Source organism: Canis lupus, chromosome 11, assembly GCF_003254725.2.
Source record: "Canis lupus dingo isolate Sandy chromosome 11, ASM325472v2, whole genome shotgun sequence".
Taxonomy (NCBI): Eukaryota; Metazoa; Chordata; class Mammalia; order Carnivora; family Canidae; genus Canis; species Canis lupus.
Genome location: NC_064253.1, coordinates 32,966,253 through 32,985,216, shown reverse-complemented (window position 1 = coordinate 32,985,216; position 18,964 = coordinate 32,966,253).

Below are 18,964 nucleotides of genomic sequence, written 5' to 3'. Positions count from 1 at the left end.
AACCCAAGTGAAACACTTCAGAAAACTTTGGTTTAAAAAAAAAAAAAAGTGTATGGTAAATTATATATGGAGGCTAAGTTATAGTGATATGTTTTCAGAAATATCCTTTTTTCCTTAAAAACAAGGCCCAGGGCAAGCCCTGGTGGCTCAGTGGTTTAACAACACCTTCAGCCCAGGGCCCGATCCTGGAGACCCGGGATCGAGTCCTGCGTCGGGATTCCCTGCATGGAGCCTGCTTTTCCCTCTGCCTGTGTCTCTGCCTCTCTCTCTCTCTCTCTCTCTCTCTCTGTGTGTGTGTGTCTCTCATGAATAAGCAAATAAAATCTTAAAAAAAAAAAAAAAAAAAAAGGATCAGACTTAAGAAAGGGAACTTTATGTACTTGAACTGAAAAGCTGCTTTGACTCCTGTCTATCTCAAGCTTGAGAGGTCTTGACATTTGGTAAACAAAATATTAATTAATTAATTAATTAATTCTATGTAAAATAGCATATGAAAGTTTCACAAACTGTATTATAGTTTCTGCTGCCTGATGTTAGAAATGTATTGGTGTATTGATTGCAAATATGACCCCATTTGTCCGTATCTCCCTGGAGCCATGATATTGGCATTATAACTTGGCAATTCTTCCCATCCAAAAGTGAGATCTATTTCCATACCTGTTAAATCTAGGCAGGCCTTATGACTTCTTTAGTCTAAAGCATATGGTGGAGGTGATAGCATGCCAATTCTGAGTTGAGGCCCCAAAAGGACTTGCAAATTTCCACTCATCTTTCAAACCCTTGATTTGTCATAAGAACAAACCTGGGTGAAGTTACTGGAGGATGACAGACCATGTGGAGCAGAATTGAATCACATAGCTTAGGCCATCCTAGAGCACTACTCCTCTAGCTAACCAGATTCATGAACAAGCCCCGCTGAGATCAGCTGAGCCAAACATAGGTAAGTAAAACTGCACAGCTGCCTCATAGCCTCATAAGAAATAATAAATGATTGGGGTTTTTAGCCACTAAGTTTTGGGGTAGTTTATTACTCAGCTGTAGCTAAATGGTACAGAAATATAAATAGATTATACCTACTTTTAAAAAAATAAGGGAGCCAGTAATAATAATAGACGCCATGTAAATCATACTATCTGTAAGTCACTTTGCGGAAGATGATGCAAATAACCCAATCATGTTATAGCAGAGGGATGAAAATCATCTGTGTCCACTATTCTTAATAACTGTCCCCTCAGCTTGTCCCCAAAATATTTCCTTGGTTTATTTTGATCTAGGGAAAACAAAAAATCTTTGAGAATGTTAGTAGAGGTTGGAGGAAAAACAAGGAGAGAGGCGAGGAGAGCTGGGATAAGAAACCAGGTGTGACGATTTTCTTAAAATGGCCTGAAAAAAATACTTGTCTTGAGATAGGGGCTGTAATGATGAATTAGTGTTCAAAGACAAAAGTACTCTTTTCCTTTCTATAGCTAAATGTGTGGGACACAGTCTCCACTCTAAGATGGATGTCAAATCAAAGTGCTGGCTGATAGAGGTATCTAAAAAGTCAAGTCTTAGGTGCTTTAAGAATACTTCAGTGGGCTGAGATTTGAACTCTTGCCAACATAGAAGTCATTCAGATTCAAGAGATAAATGTTCTGAATCCTTGAGTTATCTCTGAGGCCTGAGGGCAGCTGAGCACATTGTGCAATGGTTAGCAGCATTTCAACTTGGGCAATCATAGTTTACCGGGGTGAAGGGATTCCCCAGATTACATATATGTGTGTGTTTATGTACATATGTGTAAATGCCTTGGAACTGTAAATTTAGTTTTCTTTGTTGAGTTTCCTGAATAATTTCCCTGCTCCCTAGCCAGGAAAAAAGACATTAGAATTTGAATACACTTTGTAACTACATCTGTGGAATTATAGAACCTGATCTATGTATGTGTTTTTTGGATTTGGATTTTCTTTTGACTTGAGACTGCTCAAATGAATGGGATTCTGTCTGGAGTAACAAAATTCCACTTAATGCCAATGCTTTTGTAGCTTACTTAAGCAGACACAATTATTGGAATTATCTTGCTGCAGGAACTAGACCAGCAGATTCAGGTCCAGACAGGTTGAATATCTTATTCTGGAAACGCAACTCTAAATTGGGGATTAGATCTCAACTTGATAGTTATTCCAGCTACTCCTCAGGATTTTGAATCACATTGCTTCGGCAGACCTCCATTCTGGAGCAAGAAGAGGACAATATATCTGTCAAGTGGTTAACCAACTACTTCCATTTTAAATTCTCAAAGACCTCTGGAAGGAGAGCATGTATCAATTGAAAAAACAGAGAGTGGGAAAGTAATACTTTGAGAAATGCTCCTGGAATTGGGTCCTTAGCTCTAGCACGTACTTGCAGTGCTTCTGTAAAAAAATGTAAACATTGTGAGACCTATAAATTTCACCTGCAAAATATATATAATAACACCTACCTTTGGAGGTTATTGTAAAGATTAAATGATATAATGCCCAACAACACCAGCATAGTGGCTTATATTTAATAAATAGATAATACAAATTATATTTCTATTTTGTAAGTTTCTAATTCTAGTTGACACTGATTTCAACCCTTCACCTCTTAATAAACCAATAAACTACTGCTACAATTTCTTCACATTTAATATTGGAATTTTTATTTATTTTAGAGTTTTAAGAATTATTTTATCTATGAAGTTGCTATATATGATTTAGAATTCAGGCTAGGTTTCTCTAATAAAAACATTGGTATAAACAAAAGAGAGTGATCTTTATTTCATTCCTCTCTCCTGTGACCATCCAAAAGAGCAGACTTGGTGGCATTAAGGGAATTGGGGAGGTGGGTTCCACCACTCACTCCTTATAGGTCTGTTCTCTTGAGATGTTATCTTCAGCCAATAGTTGAGGTTGAGATGGATTTCCACATATCTTTGATCTTTAATTCAACAATGAAACACGGGAAAGAAAAACGTATGCATATGTCCATTTCTTTTAAAGACACTTGTATATAATTTATGCGCACACACAGATTCATATCTTATTTTGAAGATTATAGTTGTGCAAGTTACAACAAAATAGAAAAGAGGCTGGGAGATGTGGACTGGGGCCTATAGCCAAGGGATTATGTGTTAGCTAAAATACCTATTACTATAGAAGGGGAAAATTATATGTGGTATATATGAGGGGTGTGATGTGGATCATCAGTCTTCATCAAAATATATTTGTTTGGGAAGATGTGTGTTTATAGATGGATATATCCTAACTGCAAAAAGGACTTTAAAGGTAATATCTTAAAGGTCTCATTTCTTCAAGTCCTAAATATCCTTTATATTGGCACACAAGCCAACTGATTGATCTGCAATAATTCATCATCAAATACAATTGTCCCAACAATTGCTTTGAAAAGTTATGGATCTATATGCAGAAGTATTCAGTACAAGATTTTTTACCTATTCAACATTCAGCTTTATTTTTCCTTTATTTTTTTATTCAACCAATATTTATTGAGTTCCTAGATGTTGAGGATACTGCCATGAATCACATGGGCAGGAATCCTTGCCCTCATGAAACTTGCTTTCTAGTGTGTGTCAAAGGAGATATGCAATATAACAATTTACAAACTACTTCGTTGAGACTGTACAGATTGTGATAAATAACAAGTGAAAAAATAAAACAGAGAAGAGGAGATTGCAGCTATAACCAGAATGGCTAGCACAGGCCTTACTGAGAGAGTGACATCTGAACAAAAGCTGAAGGGAAGCAAGGGAGTAAGCTGTGTGCATATCACTGGAAAAATGCTCCAGGCAGAGGTCAATAGCAACCCCCCCCCCCCACACACACACATTCTGCGTGTGCTTGGTAGGCCAGAAGGCAAGCAGGTCAGTGTGGCTGGCATGGAATGAGTCATGCAGGGAGCAGGAAGTCATGAAAAGCTAGATCTGTAGAGCTGTGTAAGCCATAGATTTAAGCCAACTTATATCTTTGGCTTTAAGTTGAGTTCAGTTTTGAGTAAATGGGCCAAATGAGCTGACATGTCTTTTGAAATGATGTCTACTTACTCTGTTGAGAATGGTTTGAGAACAATTGTAGGGGAGAGTGGTCACATCAGCAAGCTCAGGAAGGCTACTGCAGTAATCCAGGTGAAGATTACAGACAAGGGTGGTCATGGTGAGTATGGGGAGAAGAGTTTGAATTTGGGATATGTTTTAAAACTGAGCATTCAGATTTTGTTGGTGGATATCTGCAAGTGATCAACAAGGGAGAGGGTGTATGTGAACAGTTAAGTTTTAAGGACTGAACACTGGGCCATTGCAATTGGGAAAGATCAGAGGGAACTCCAAAAGGAGACTAAAGACTAAGAGCCATTCAGGTTGGAGTAAAACCAGGGCAACGGGTATTCTAAAAGAAAGGGGAAGGGAGGGGGATACATACATACATACATACATACCATACCATACACATACCATACCATACCATACCATACCATACAATAAAAATATCAAAGCCAGGTAGAAAAGTGTTTCAAGGAGGAATGAATGACCACCTGTGTCAAATGTTACTGGCAAACAAGTAGCTTCTCAAATACTTGCATACAGCTCTGCTGACTCCAGCCTCCTCATCCTACCCAGGCTGAGTCTGTCGTCTTTCTGGAAAAATAGCCACAGTGACTCTACCAGAAAAGCCTTGGTTCCACGTGCATTTTTTCAAGAAATGTATCGACTTCAACATTATGTTAAATAACCCAGGAGTCAATAATGTTTCAGTCCTTGTTGTTCTCCAACTTCTGTGTCTTTACTGCAGGAATTAATTCCATTTGGCATATTTTTCTCATTTTTGTGAGTAGCTCCTATTTTATTTATAAAAGTATAATTGAGCCCAATAGTCAATAAGAATGATAAGGTTTATATATTTTGTAATCTTTACACATGAGAAATATTATATACTGATTATGTTCTATTAAAATGTAGTATTAGTAATGCACTGGCTTTATTTACAAGGGAAGTAGGGAAAACAATACCATAATCTTTCTCATCTCAAAGCCCATTTTGTTCTAAAGTTTTTATATGCCTTCTCTTAGTTGAGAGTTCACCAGTTATGTAATTTCAAGAAATTTTCTATTCTTGATTAGTAAAGATGAGTGGCTATGGTCTAATTGGAAATTTGTTAATTAGGCATCTATTACATTTTTCTTAAACATGAATAAATCTCGGATTTCAGTTGCCTTGAGCAATTAATCAATATATCTGCACCTGTTTTTAAGATCTGTACAGTCTGCTTTCCCTTTTTCAGCAGCAGATTACTCTTCAGTAAAATATGGATGGCTTATCATGTCCATTTTGTGACACAATAGGTTGCAATGAAACTAGAAAAATGGAACATGACACCTGCTCATTTTTGCTTTATACGGGGAAGTTGTCATGTTTAGTTTAAATAAAAAATTGATAGGAGATAATTTAGATTCTATCAGAATGTCACAGTAACCTATTATTTTCTTTGTTTAATTTCTCTCTCACTCTCTCTCTCTCTTTAATCTGGGAGAGCCAGATATTTAAGTAAACCATGACATTTTTCACAGAGCAGTCTAGCGTATCTCTCCTAAACCTGAAATTTTCTCTTCTATACAGACCTGTCCCCTAGGAATTTGTTTCTATCTTTTCATGCAATGTTTTAATTGATTTTTCAAGGTGTGCTCTATTGCCTGTTTGTTTTGGACTTGGCTCTCTGTCCCAACCAAAGGCTACCTCATTTAAAGTGAATCAAAATATGCATTGGCTGAGGCTACTGTTTTCATAATTTCATTTATCTTGGTTAAAATGTGGAATCATAGACTTATAAAAAGTTAAAAGGTAGAGCTGTGGTACCACATTTTAAAACCCAGCTTTGCTGCATTTCTTAGGAAAGTCCCACAAATTCTCCTGTTACTTTACTGGGGCATGATTATCATACAAAAAGCTGTACATATTTAATGCATACAACTTTGATGCATTTGAAGATAAGTATATAACCATGAAATTATCAGCCCAATCTATGCCATAAACGTGTCCATTACCTCCAGAAGTTTCCTCCTACCCTTTATTTACTAAATTAATTTTTTGATAAGAACATTTAACATAATATCTATCCTTTTAAAAAAATTTTAAGTAATCAACACAATATTGTTAATAATAGGCACTATGGTATACAGTAAACATCTAAATATATAACTGAAGACCTGTACCCTTTTACTAATAACTTTTTAAGGGATTTTATTTATTTATTTATTTATTTATTTATTTATTTATTTATGAGAGAAAGAGAAAGAAAGAGAGCATGAGCAGAGGGGTAGAGGGAGAAGCAGGCTCCCCCTGAGCAGGGAGCCGGATGCAAGACTTGATCCCAGGACCCTGGGATCATAACCTGACCTGAAGGCAGATGCTTAACAGACTGAGTCACCCAGGTGTTCCCCTTTTCTGGTTTTAACTATAAAATAGGTTTATAGCTATTTCATAACATTGTTATGTGACTCTTAAGATAGTGTACTTGAAAAGGCCTGGTCTTGTATTATTAGGAAAAGTATATAAACTTTTTTATTTTATTACTTTCAGATATAATTAACTGGTGTGTGTGTGTGTGTGTGTGTGTGTGTTCTGTATGTGAAAATTAATATTTGGGTTGGTTGGTTTTAGACATAGATATTTGGTTTTTTTGTTCTAGTACTAAATTTCTTTTAAGAGTAAGCCTCAACTCTGAGAAATGCCAGCTTTATGGTCGGTTCTGATCAAGAAATAGTGGCCATTGGCAATGAAAGCTGTGTGAAATCTGACAGCCTCACCCCAAAATGAATTTGAGCAGACTTTTTTATTTGATTTAGCCCTCATGGGAGCAAATCCATCGGAATGGGTTCCAAAATAGACAGCACTTTTATCCCACGTTGCACACACAGATTGCTTCAGTATAAACCACCCAGCCTTGCATAGTTTGTACCCAAGTTCATATATAGGTTCAATGTCGCTTTAAAATGAGCTCTTGGTTTTGCTTTAAGTTCATGACCTTGGAGAATGAAAATTAAACTCATGAACTTGGCTTCAGTTTCAACTTGGAAGCAAAGCCTGTATTTATGCAAGTTCCCTATTTCCCTAGAAATATTCTATTTTGCTTTCTGACTGGAATTTCTCAGAAGGCAAAAATAATTTGGCTGTGAAAACTCAGGAATTACTACTGTAAAGAAAAAAAATGGGCATGGTCTTTTAAAAATACAATGTTAATATAGCCTAGTTCTAATTTCAAGACTTCTAACTTCTGATTTTTAAGAACTAATGCAGGAAAAAACACACAACAGCAATAGCAACAAACTGAATCAACCAGTGAGGAGCTAAAATTGGGAAGTGTTCTATTCACATATTTCTCTTACAGACTGTGGGATTATTATGCTAATATGTGGGAGATAACTTATATGGATTAGATTATATCTCCCACATTAATAAAAACTTGCTATTACAACTTTAATACTGAAAATAAATCAGCTTAAGAAATTTTATGAAATATAAAGCTATTTTGTGGAGGCAGGAATGGGCCATTTGAATTTATGTTACTGAGTCTGTATAATAAAATGTCTTGAAGAATACCAGGTAAATACTAATTGCAATTAAGCACTCTTTGGGAAACAAGATTTGTGAAAGGAGAAACTACCTGTGCCATGGAGCAATTATAGGAAGTGTGCTCTGCTTTTTTCTCCACCCCATGCTTGTGAGGGTAACTTCTTAGGCTGAGGAGGGGCTGAAGTTCGTGGAATGTGTGTGCACATGTCTCAATGGAGCCTTTTTTTTTTTTTTAGATTTATTTATATGAGAGACAGAGAGAGAGAGAAAAAGGGAGAGAGTGGGAGGAGGAGCAGAGGGAGAAGAACAAGCAGACTCTGTACTGAGCACAGATTCCATCTGGGCAGAGCTTGATCTCATGACTGAGATCATGACCTGAACCGAAAACAAGTCTGTCGCTTAACCAACTGAGCCACCCAGGCGGCCCCCTGATGACTTTTTATAAATCACTCATGTATTTGATTATTGATGCATTCAGTCACATCAGTGGTAAATTGAGTGGTGTAGTCAGGATGAAAAAGGGAAGAACAACATTCTATTTTAGAAGAAAGAACAATGAGACTCATATGCTTTCAATCTTTGAGTGAAAATCAGCAGTTTACAAAGTAAACAAGTATTTTGATTTAGTTTTCATCTCTTTTCATATGCAAATTCTCTTGAAAAATGATGTTTTATATTTTTATTATTTATTGTGTCTTAGCTGACTGATATAAGATAGTTTATGATTTTGTTGGTGTCTACACAATAGTTCTAATCAATCTGACATAAAAAGCCATAACTGCATAAAATAAAACTGCTTTCATAGTAATGCCTCAGTAAAAGTACCTATCACAGAGGATGTTTTTATTCACATTTATTTTATTAAATATTTAAATTATAAGAGTAATAATCCATCTTTTTTCAAAAGGAAAAAAGAAAAAATATGTGTACTTGATAAAAGCTAATGCATGTTCCCTTTCTCCAATCGGGTTTCTCCAGTATGCACAACGTTTGCAACTTGCTTTGTACTCTTCTGTCTCTATGCTAATACAAATAAATAAATAAATAACTCTTAAAAACCATATCGTCTCTTTTTTAATAAAAATACGGTAATGTAATATGCTCTAAGTTGCAACTTGATTTTTCATTGGACAATATGTAATGAATATTCTTCATTTTTTCTGTAGATGAATGTTCTCTAATTTACTCAATCTGCCTTTTATTAGTGGACACTTACGTTTTTCTCTCTTTTCTATTCTTTTTCTTTCTTCTCCCTCCATTGATAATGTGCACATAAACATTCTCATGCAAATATCCTCACATAGAACTGCATTTCATTAGATTTTTCTAAATGGGATTTCTAGGTCAGAGGGTATACACATTTTTTAAATTGTATATTCTGACATGTTATTTTCAAACAACATATTTCATTTTAGTTTTAGCATTGTTTACATGATTGCTTCCTTCATTAGGCTAAGTTTCTAGAAGATAGGCACTCTCCTACTTGGGCGGTTAGCAATAAATAATTTATTTTTATTCTGAAAATTCAAGATTAATCAGCCATATTGACATAGCTCTGTCTTTCCTTCCTTACCCTCTTATAGTCCATTTAATGCTAAACATCTTGCCTAGGACTTAAGCCATCATTAATTCCCACCTTTCTTCAATATCAAAAACCCCTATAGTGTGTCACAGATCAGTAATTTGTTAAAAGCTGCCCTAGAACCTTGGCTGATTATTTAGTATCTTAGTTATATTGGACTTCTATTTAAAAGAGATGATCAGTAGCAGGGTGTCTGGGTGACACAGTTGGTTAAACCTCTGACTCAGTTTGGCTCTGGTTCTGATTTCAGAGTCATGAGATTGAGGCCTGTGTTAGGCTCACACTCAGCACAGAGCCTGCCTCAGATTTTCTCTCCCTCTCCCTCTCCCTCTGCCCCGCTCACTCATGCACACACTCTCTCTCTGAAACAAATAAATGAATCTTTAAAAAAGTAAAAAAAATAAAATAGATGATCAGTAATTTGGGGCCATTATTCTAATATTTTATATATGTATATGTGCATATATAATATATACTATGTATATGATGTATACATTATATTTGCTATGTATTATATGCTATGTATATAATATATATGTATAATGATACACCAAAATGTATGCTGTGTGTGTATATATATATGTACATACATATATATACAACAGTATATAATTATTAGTACTTTTAAATGTTAATTAAATGGACTAAATTTATGTACTCTGTGTTACTCTTGTGAATATAAATTGACTACATTTTCTAAATGATCATTCTGTTCATTGCATATTGGGGACACAGTTAAAGGTATAAACAGTGGCTTTCAATCTTGGCTGTATATTGGAATTAAATGGGGAGCACTTTTGGAAATGCTTGTGCTCAATGTCCCTCAACTGATGAATGGATAAAGAAATTTTGGTACGTGCGTGTGCACACACACACACACACACACACACACTGGAATATTAATCAGTCATAAAAAAGAATGAAATCTTGTCATTTGCAACAACATGGATACAGCTAAAGAGTATTATGCTAAACAAAATAGTCAATCAGAGAAACATAAATACCATATGACTTCATTCATCTGTGGAATTTAAGAAACAAAACAAATGAACATAGGGGAGAAAAAAATGGAGAGAAGCAAATCATAAAACAGACTCTTAACTATAGCGAACAACTGAGGGTTGCTGGAAGGGAGGCAGGCAAGGGGTTGGGTTAAATGGGTGATGGGGATTAAGGAGGGCACTTGTAATGAGCAATATAAGTGATGAATTACTAAATTTTATACCTGAAACTAATACTACATTGTATGTTAACTAACTGGAATTTAAATAAGAACTTAGGAAAAATAAATAAATAAATAAGAACTTGGAGGAAAAAAAAAGAAAGTGCTTGGGCTCCATGTTCATCTGATTGAATTAGAGTCTAGAAGGACAAAGTGGAAGCCTAGCAATTGTATTCTAAAATTCACATGGTAATTTTGATACATTGTTAAAGATGAAGGCACACTGGTAAAAGAATAAGAAGGTTTTCCCTTCCTTAATGCTATATTTTTTCTAGCCCCAATTAACAAATATGGGGATTTTCATCCAGATACAGAGTCCTGGTTCAAGCTAATATAAATAAAATGAAAAGTACAAACAGGTGGTCATGTTGAAAATTGAAGTTAGATGGAGGCTGAGAACAAGATGCAGAGACAAGAAATTTGATTGTCACATGTGTAGGGAGGTGGAATTGAAGCATGTTAGGGATGCTTTCTGTAGTGGGTTGATAGGGATTCCCCAAACTCATGTCCATCCAGAATCTGTGAATGTGACTTTATTTGGAAATAGCATCTTTGCGGATATAATCAAATGAAGATGAGGTCATAGTGGATTTGTAATCAAACTTACAAAGAGAGAGATAAAAAAATGGACACACACAGAAGGAAGAAAACCACATGAAGACGAATGTGGGAATTAGAGTGATACATACAACTAAAAGCCACTGAATGTCAAAGATTGTTGGCAATCACCAGAAGCTAGACCAGACAAGGAAGAGTCTCCCCTAAGAATTCCCTTCAGAGAGCATGGCCCTACTCACACCTTGATGTCAGATTTGTAGCCTCCAGAATTGTGAGTGAATAAATTCCTGTCATTTTAAGTCATCAAGTTTATAACAGTTTGTTATGGCAAATCTAGGAGACTAATATAGTTCCTTAATTTTTGTGTAGGTCCCTAAGAGGCATTTTTAGCTGCTTACCCATAGCTGCAGGCCACATTTAAAGGAGAAAAGTTGGGATCCCTGGGTGGCGCAGCGGTTTGGCGCCTGCCTTTGGCCCCAGGCGCGGTCCTGGAGACCCGGGATCGAATCCCACGTTGGGCTCCCGGTGCATGGAGCCTGCTTCTCCCTCTGCCTGTGTCTCTGCCTCTCTCTCTCTCTCTCTCTGTGTGACTATCATAAATAAATAAAAATTAAAAAAAAATAAAGGAGAAAAGTTAAGCAGTTATATACAAGAGAAGTTTTTAATTTGGAAAGAGCTCTTAGCTTGTTGAATGTCTAATTCTAATAGATTTTAGTTAATTCCTTGGGGTTTTCTAAAGATGTAGTCAACCATATGCAGATGTTTACATACAATTTTATTTCTTCCTTTCAATAATTTATGCTTTCCAATTTTGTATCATGTCTTGTTAATCAGATTATCAAAGCAATATTACCTACAAAAGATTTAAAGTACATATCTATTGTGTTTCTTATTTTACCAGGAATAACTTTAGCATTGAATCATATACATAATGTTAATTATTTCCTTTGAGTAAGAATTTTTTGATATTGAGGAAAATACAATTCTATTCCAAAAATTTCAGTAGCATTATTATTAGGAACAGATCTTGAATTTTGTGAATAGATTTTTACATTTACATAAGCATAACTTTTTAAAATTAAGCCTATAAAATTGTATTTCTATTCCAATTTATATGGGTTTTCTAATATCCATAGATATATTTCCTGGATATCATAGAATACATTTTATTTTATTTTATTTTATTTTACTTTAGTCTATATTTATCTATAGGTGAGATCCTTCCATTTATTTTTCAACAGATTATTATATTAGCATTTACTTATAATGTAAACATTTTCCTTTATGTCCTTAATTTCTTCTCCTTTTATATTTTTATTGTTTTATTTCTTTTATATTAGATTTGCTAGACATTCATGTAGTATATTAGTGTTCTCCCCAGGTCCTGGGTTAATTTATTAATTCCAGTTCTACTATTTTACAATTAATTTATCCCTCCTTTTGTCTTTATTACTTCCCTTTTCAAATTTTCTTAAGTCTTTTTTCTAAGATATTTTTTAAGATTTTATTTATTTATTCATGAGAGACACACAGAGAGGCAGAGAGAGAGAGGCAGAGGGACAAGCCCCATGTAAGGAGCCCAATGAGGGACTCGATTCCAGGACTCTGTGATCATTCCCTGAGCCCAAGGCAGACAGTCAAAGGAGCCACCCAGGCATCCCTCAGTTCTTGTTTTTGGTTGAAATTGAAGAATAAAGTGATTTCTTTTATCATTTTTATAATAAAAATATTTGAGGACACAAATTTGATTCTGACTGTAGTAAAACATAACACAGGTTTGCAATGTAATATTCCTTTTATTTTCTATTATTTTTAAAAAGATTCTTAAAAATTATTATTATCCATGAGAGACACAGAGGCAGAGAAATAGGCACAGTGAGAAGCAGGCTCCCTGTGAATAGCCCCCATGCAGGACCCAATCTTGGGACTTGATGCCAGGACTCTGGGATCGCACCCTGAGCTGAAGGCAGATGCTGAACCACTGAGTCACCCAGATATCCCTCTTTTTGATTATTTTCTAATCTTTCTGTGTTATCTCCTAAAGATTTCTTACTAGAATATTCAGTGTTTAAAAAAAATACTATTTATTTATTTATTTATTTACATATATTCCTAACTTCCATCTTTATTTGGTTGTGATATGAGAATGTGTCATGAATAAATTATTTGGGGATAAATATTTAAATGTATTTTTATAGTATCTCACATAATCAATATTTGTAGATGATCCATGGATATTTCAAAAGAAGGGCTATTCTCTGCAAAGTAGACAATTTGATATCACTGCATTATTCAAATATTCTGATATTCTGTATATTTTACCCATAAGACTTATCACGGCTGATAGTGTTTTAAAATTCTGCTGTTTCACCTGTGTTTCCATTTATTTCCTCTTGTTTAAAGGTTCAATACTGCTATATCTACGCTATTAAATCTGACTTTATCCATATAAATCAGCACTTTTATCCTGGGATAAGCTTTTTGTTTTACTTCTACCTTGATATAATATGTCCATGCTTGCTTGAATATACTTATTCATCTGCTAATGAAAGGTCTTTCTGCTTTCTATTAGGAGTGTTTCTCTTTATGCAGCAAATTATCAAACACTGTTTTAAACCAATCTCACTTAGTCAGTGCTTGGTATATGTCAACCTACGCTGTCACTTAAAAATAATTTAATATTTATCTTGTTAGAAAATGCTTTATCTGCTTTTATTTCCTTCGGGGTTTTGGAAGTTACACATTTGGTCTAAATTATCATAAATCTGCAGGACTCTAATAATTAAAATGTTACTGGCTTACTTTCTTTAAAGAAATATTAGGAAAATGGTGTTTTTCTAATTTTGATTCCAGATTACTATTTAACCTTAGAATATAAATTACATAAATTTTTCCATAATTAATATTTTTAATAGTTTTTAAATATTTATACTTTTAAATTATAGGCAAAATGGTATTATGGACTTTAGGCGTGTAATTTTAACTTTTTCATATAATTTATTTATATCTGTATTCAATTTTTACTACCAGCTTTTTGCTACCACAACTTCCCAATCTTCAGTGATTGCTTAATTCAGGTTTTTTTACTTTGATAAAAATACAGAAGCCATTTAGAGTGGAATAAATACTTGGGTTGCATATCTGAGACTATCTTCTTATTCACATCTGAATTTATTATCTTCACTGGGAATATAACACTTGTAGCATGGTCAATTTTTTTTTTCAAATCCTCATGGGAATGTGTTTTTGGTATCATTTTGTTATGGAAGTGAAAATGTAGTATCTTTTTAAAAAATTATGAATGAATGATTTCAGGATGTATCCTTAATCCTCAAAATGCAAATTTTCATTAGATTATGTGTTGGAATTAATCTCTGTTCTTTTATTATTTTCAAATAGTGTAAGCTCTCTCGATTTCCAGTTTGAGGTCTTTTTCTCAAAGTAGGAGTTTTCCTTATTAGATTTGCATTGTTGCTTGTATTTTGGGGAGAATATTTTCTACTTACAGACTGGCTCTCATCTTTATCAATCTGTATTAATATCATCTGCCTCCTCCATGTGCTCTAATCTGCCTTGCTCTCCATTTGATGTTTCCCAGTCCCAGCTCACTCACTGCTTTTGACACTGATTCTACTTCTGTTACTGTGACTTAGTTTTATTGCCCTCTTACTACCTTGATCCCCTCTTATTTAACACAATAACTATTTTAAGTTTTGTTTGTGTCTAAAGCAGATACTTGCTAACTATCCTGAAAATCAGTGTATTTGGAGGAATGGGTTTTCTTCTTAGCACTTAGCTCCTTTTCTCCTGCCTTGCTATTAGGTCCGTGTTGATTTCTGAGCACCAAAACTTCTATTCTCATTGTTTGAGGAAGACAGTTTTTGAGGATTTACATCAATTTCCTCATAACTGTCCTGACTGCTGTCTCATAGGCCTGGAGCTGGATCTAGGCTGTTATATGGTCAACCTAACAGAGTCCCTGAACAGTAAGTTTCCAGCAAATTCTGAGGCCTGCTTCTAGGTGCAATATTGAATATGTTCTCCAGACTGTATAAAGAACATCCCGCCCTCATACATCCAGTGACTTACATCAGTAGTCATTGGATTCTAAGGCTCTCAACACTTTGAAAAACAAGGGTACTTGGGAGGGAATTTTTGTTTGGCATTTGGACTGTAAATTCTGATGAATCAGGCCTGAAACAGTTCATGGAATTGAAAATCCAAAAAGAAAATCCAAAAATTTACCCAGGTCTAAATGTCCAAAGAGAGAGAGCTAAATGAAAATGATGGGAGACCTCAGAAAAGAACTGACTCATACGCCTGATCCATGAGTTTTTATCAAATTTGATATTTTCCTATTTTTTCTCCCTCTAATGCTTAGAAAATTGGCTCAATTATATTAAAACCTTATTAGAGCTTCTTGATACTCTTCCTGCCACTGTCTTCCTGAAGTCCTGGAATCATACATTTTTTCCATTTATAAAAATAATATATTTCTCAAAAAATGTTTCTTTTGGACTAACTCCTCCTTTTTCACTTAAAACAGAGTAAAGGAAGGACAGTGTACCCAAAATGTGTTCTTTCATGTGGCTGTATAGTGACAACAATAATCTTCCCGAGTTTATGCATAACTCCATTGATAGTCTATGCACACACACATACACACGCACAGATTGTGTAAGCCCTTTGGATTTTCTAAAGATCTCAAATTTCCTATTTTCTTAGAAATCATTTTTGGTTTTCTTTTGTTTTTGTTGTTAAATTATACTCCTATCTGTTGAAAAGTGTAAACGCCGTTATTTGCATTATGGTGGTTTTATGGAGTCGATTTTCCTACCTTGAAAAGGGGTTGGCTTCAGTAAAATGAACTGAAAGTGACTGGTTAGGACTTCCGAGTGTAAAGCAAGGAAGGAGAATATAGTATCGGGTTATCAGTCTCTTGAGACTCTTACCCTCAGGATGCAGCCTCCTTGCTGCAGAGGCCACGTGCAGGTGTTCAGGCAGGCACCCTCAGCTGAAGGCACAGCCAGCAGCCAGCTTCGATCACCAAACAGGGGAGTCCAGAGGACATGCAATGTTGACATTGCATGATAGCAGTTGCATGAGAGACCCCCATGCAAGACTGCACTGCTGAGCTCAGTGTGCAATTAGAACTGCAAAAGATAATAAGAATAAATATTGTTTTACACCACCGAATTTTTGTTGCTTTGCTGAGCAGCTGGAGATAACTGGAACAGTAGGATATTTGAATACTTATTAAATTCAGTAGCAGGTATCTGATTCCACTTAAGAAATATTCAAAATCTGACAGTGATCATTTTTCTCGTCATTCTTAAACATTGGGGTAGCAGACTTACTTAATTTATGGACTGAGAGTACAATCAAGTATGGTAAAAAAAAAAATAGGGAAGGGTAAAAGGCACAGAGACTAACTTGCTTGTACCAAATTGCATCCGACCCTTGCCTCAGGCTCACCTGGAGCTTGCAGACCTCTAAATGGAGATCCAGGCATTTTTAAAGAAGGGGGTCATCAAAATTCTGTCATGACATTGCCCTTCTCCCTGGTAGTTTCCATGCACTGCCGCACACTGTAGATGTTTAGGTATGTAATTCAATGTTCTGTTCAGCCAAAATACCTAAGTGGGCAATAGGGGAATTTCTCAAGTTTACACCAAATGGAGAACCAAGTGCAATTCATCAGTTCATATTTTTTCTTATAATTTTTTCTATGTAAATACTTTTTAATTTGAGCAAACTGCTAGGCCTTTTCATATTGGTTGAAGACAAAGATCTGAAAACAAACAGTACTAAGTAATTTCTTTTTTTTAATATTTTATTTTTCTTTAAGTTTTTTTTCTTTTAAAGATTTATTTATTTATTTATGATGGGGGGGGGGGGCAGGGACACAGGCAGAGGGAGAAGCAGGCTCCATGCAAGGATCCTGACACAGGACTTGATCCCAGGATTCCGGGATCATGCCATGAACCAAAGGCAGACTCTCAACTGCTGAGCCACCCAGGCGTCTCTTTCTTCAAGTTTTTATTTAAGTTTCAGTTAGTTAACATACATTATAATACTAGTTTCAAAAAAAAAAATAATACTAGTTTCAGATGTAGAATTTAGTGATTCATCACTTACATATAACACCTGGTGTTCATCACAAATGCTCTTCTTAATACCCATTACTCATTTAACCCATCCTCTTGCCCACCACCCCTCCAGTAACCCTCAGTTTGTTCTTTATGGTAATTTCTAAAGTAGAAATCTTGAGTCATGCTTGCTCAATATATATTATGAAAGGAAGGGAAACAAATAGCTCCTTACAGTTGATATATAAGGAAAGGCATTTTAGAATTCATCATAATTTAAACTCTGATCATCAATATAAAATAACTAGTAAATAAAAGCTTCTAAATGTTGATGTCAAGGGAGAAGAAACATGTGGGAAATATCAGAAAGGGAGACAGAACGTAAAGACTCCTAACTCTGGGAAACGAACTAGGGGTGATGGAAGGGGAGGAGTGCGAGGGGTGGGGGTGAATGGGTGACGGGCACTGAGGGGGGCACTTAACAGGATGAGCACTGGGTGTTATTCTGTATGTTGGTAAATTGAACACCAATAAAAAATAAATTTATTATTAAAAAAATAATAAAATAAAATAAATGTTGATGTCTCATATGTAGAAAATATAGTTAATTGCAAATGTAAATCTTTAGAAAATTGGTGCTGTGACACTTCATAATTTGTTCATTGTTGAACAATAATGAATTTGATTTTGTGTTCACCATTTGATTGTGGAATGATCTAGAGTTAATCATTTAACTTTCAGAGAAGTCAAGAAACAACAACAAAGAAATTATGCAGATGTCAGGCCATTTAGAGCTAGAGGAACCATTCTACTACAAGATAAATGATATTAGATAGAAAAATGGTAGAGAGGTCAAAGGTTAAAATTTTATGCTTTTCCAGTTTTATTGTGATTCTACTTACTATTAGACCTCTGTGATATTAGTCAACTCTTACATTTGACAAATACTGAGCTCAACTCATCGAGACTGAGATATTAAGTGGTCCTAGGCAGATGTAGCATGCCAGTTGCAAATGATGTGAGAGGACACTTCTCTGCTGATCCCTTTGGTAGTGTGATGGTTTACTAAATTGCTGTACCTATTTATTATCAGGTAAAATTAATTACTTTTGCCAGAACTGAAACAGAAAGCCAAAGAACAAGACCACTGAAATTAGCTACTTTTAAGGCAAACTATGACAAAGAGAAGAGTTGCAAAATTGATCCTTGAGATCCCAGGACAGTCGCTTTCATTGATCTTCTTCAACTGGCTGAAATTTACAAAAATATCAAATTTATTGTTTAAAACAAGAGTGGATGTATGACAGGAGGTAAAGCCAGTAGCCTTTATTGAATGCCAAGCACCTTGTTGGTTCAGATAATACAGATGCAGCTCTTGATTAAGATCATTGCCCTGGACTCAATGAATTCACTATTTAGTGAGGAGTATGGTAAGTGTGTGGTGGAGGTATGCTTAAATTTTATCTTATCAAGCACTCAGTCAGGAATAAATCTCATAAAGGTAAATTTCCATAAATGGTGCTGCTCAACTGGATTGGCTCACTTAGGTCAATAAATCTTGACTTTATTTGACAATGATCATGACAAAAATCATATACAATTCTGTATAAATTGTCAGGGATAAGGAAGAAAGGGAAGATAGGAAGATATATTTTTTTAAGGCTCTTCCTTTCCCCCCAGAAAAGGATGATGCTTGAGATGATTTGGCCTCTGGTTACTTGTTACCAACAACATTTAATGTGCAATAAGAGCTCTAATTTATTTGGTCTTTTTTTTTTTTTATAAATTTTTTAATTTATTTATGATAGTCACACAGAGAGAGAGAGAGAGAGAGAGAGAGGCAGAGACACAGGCAGAGGGAGAAGCAGGCTCCATGCACCGGGAGCCCGACATGGGATTCGATCCCGGGTCTTCAGGATCGGGCCCTGGGC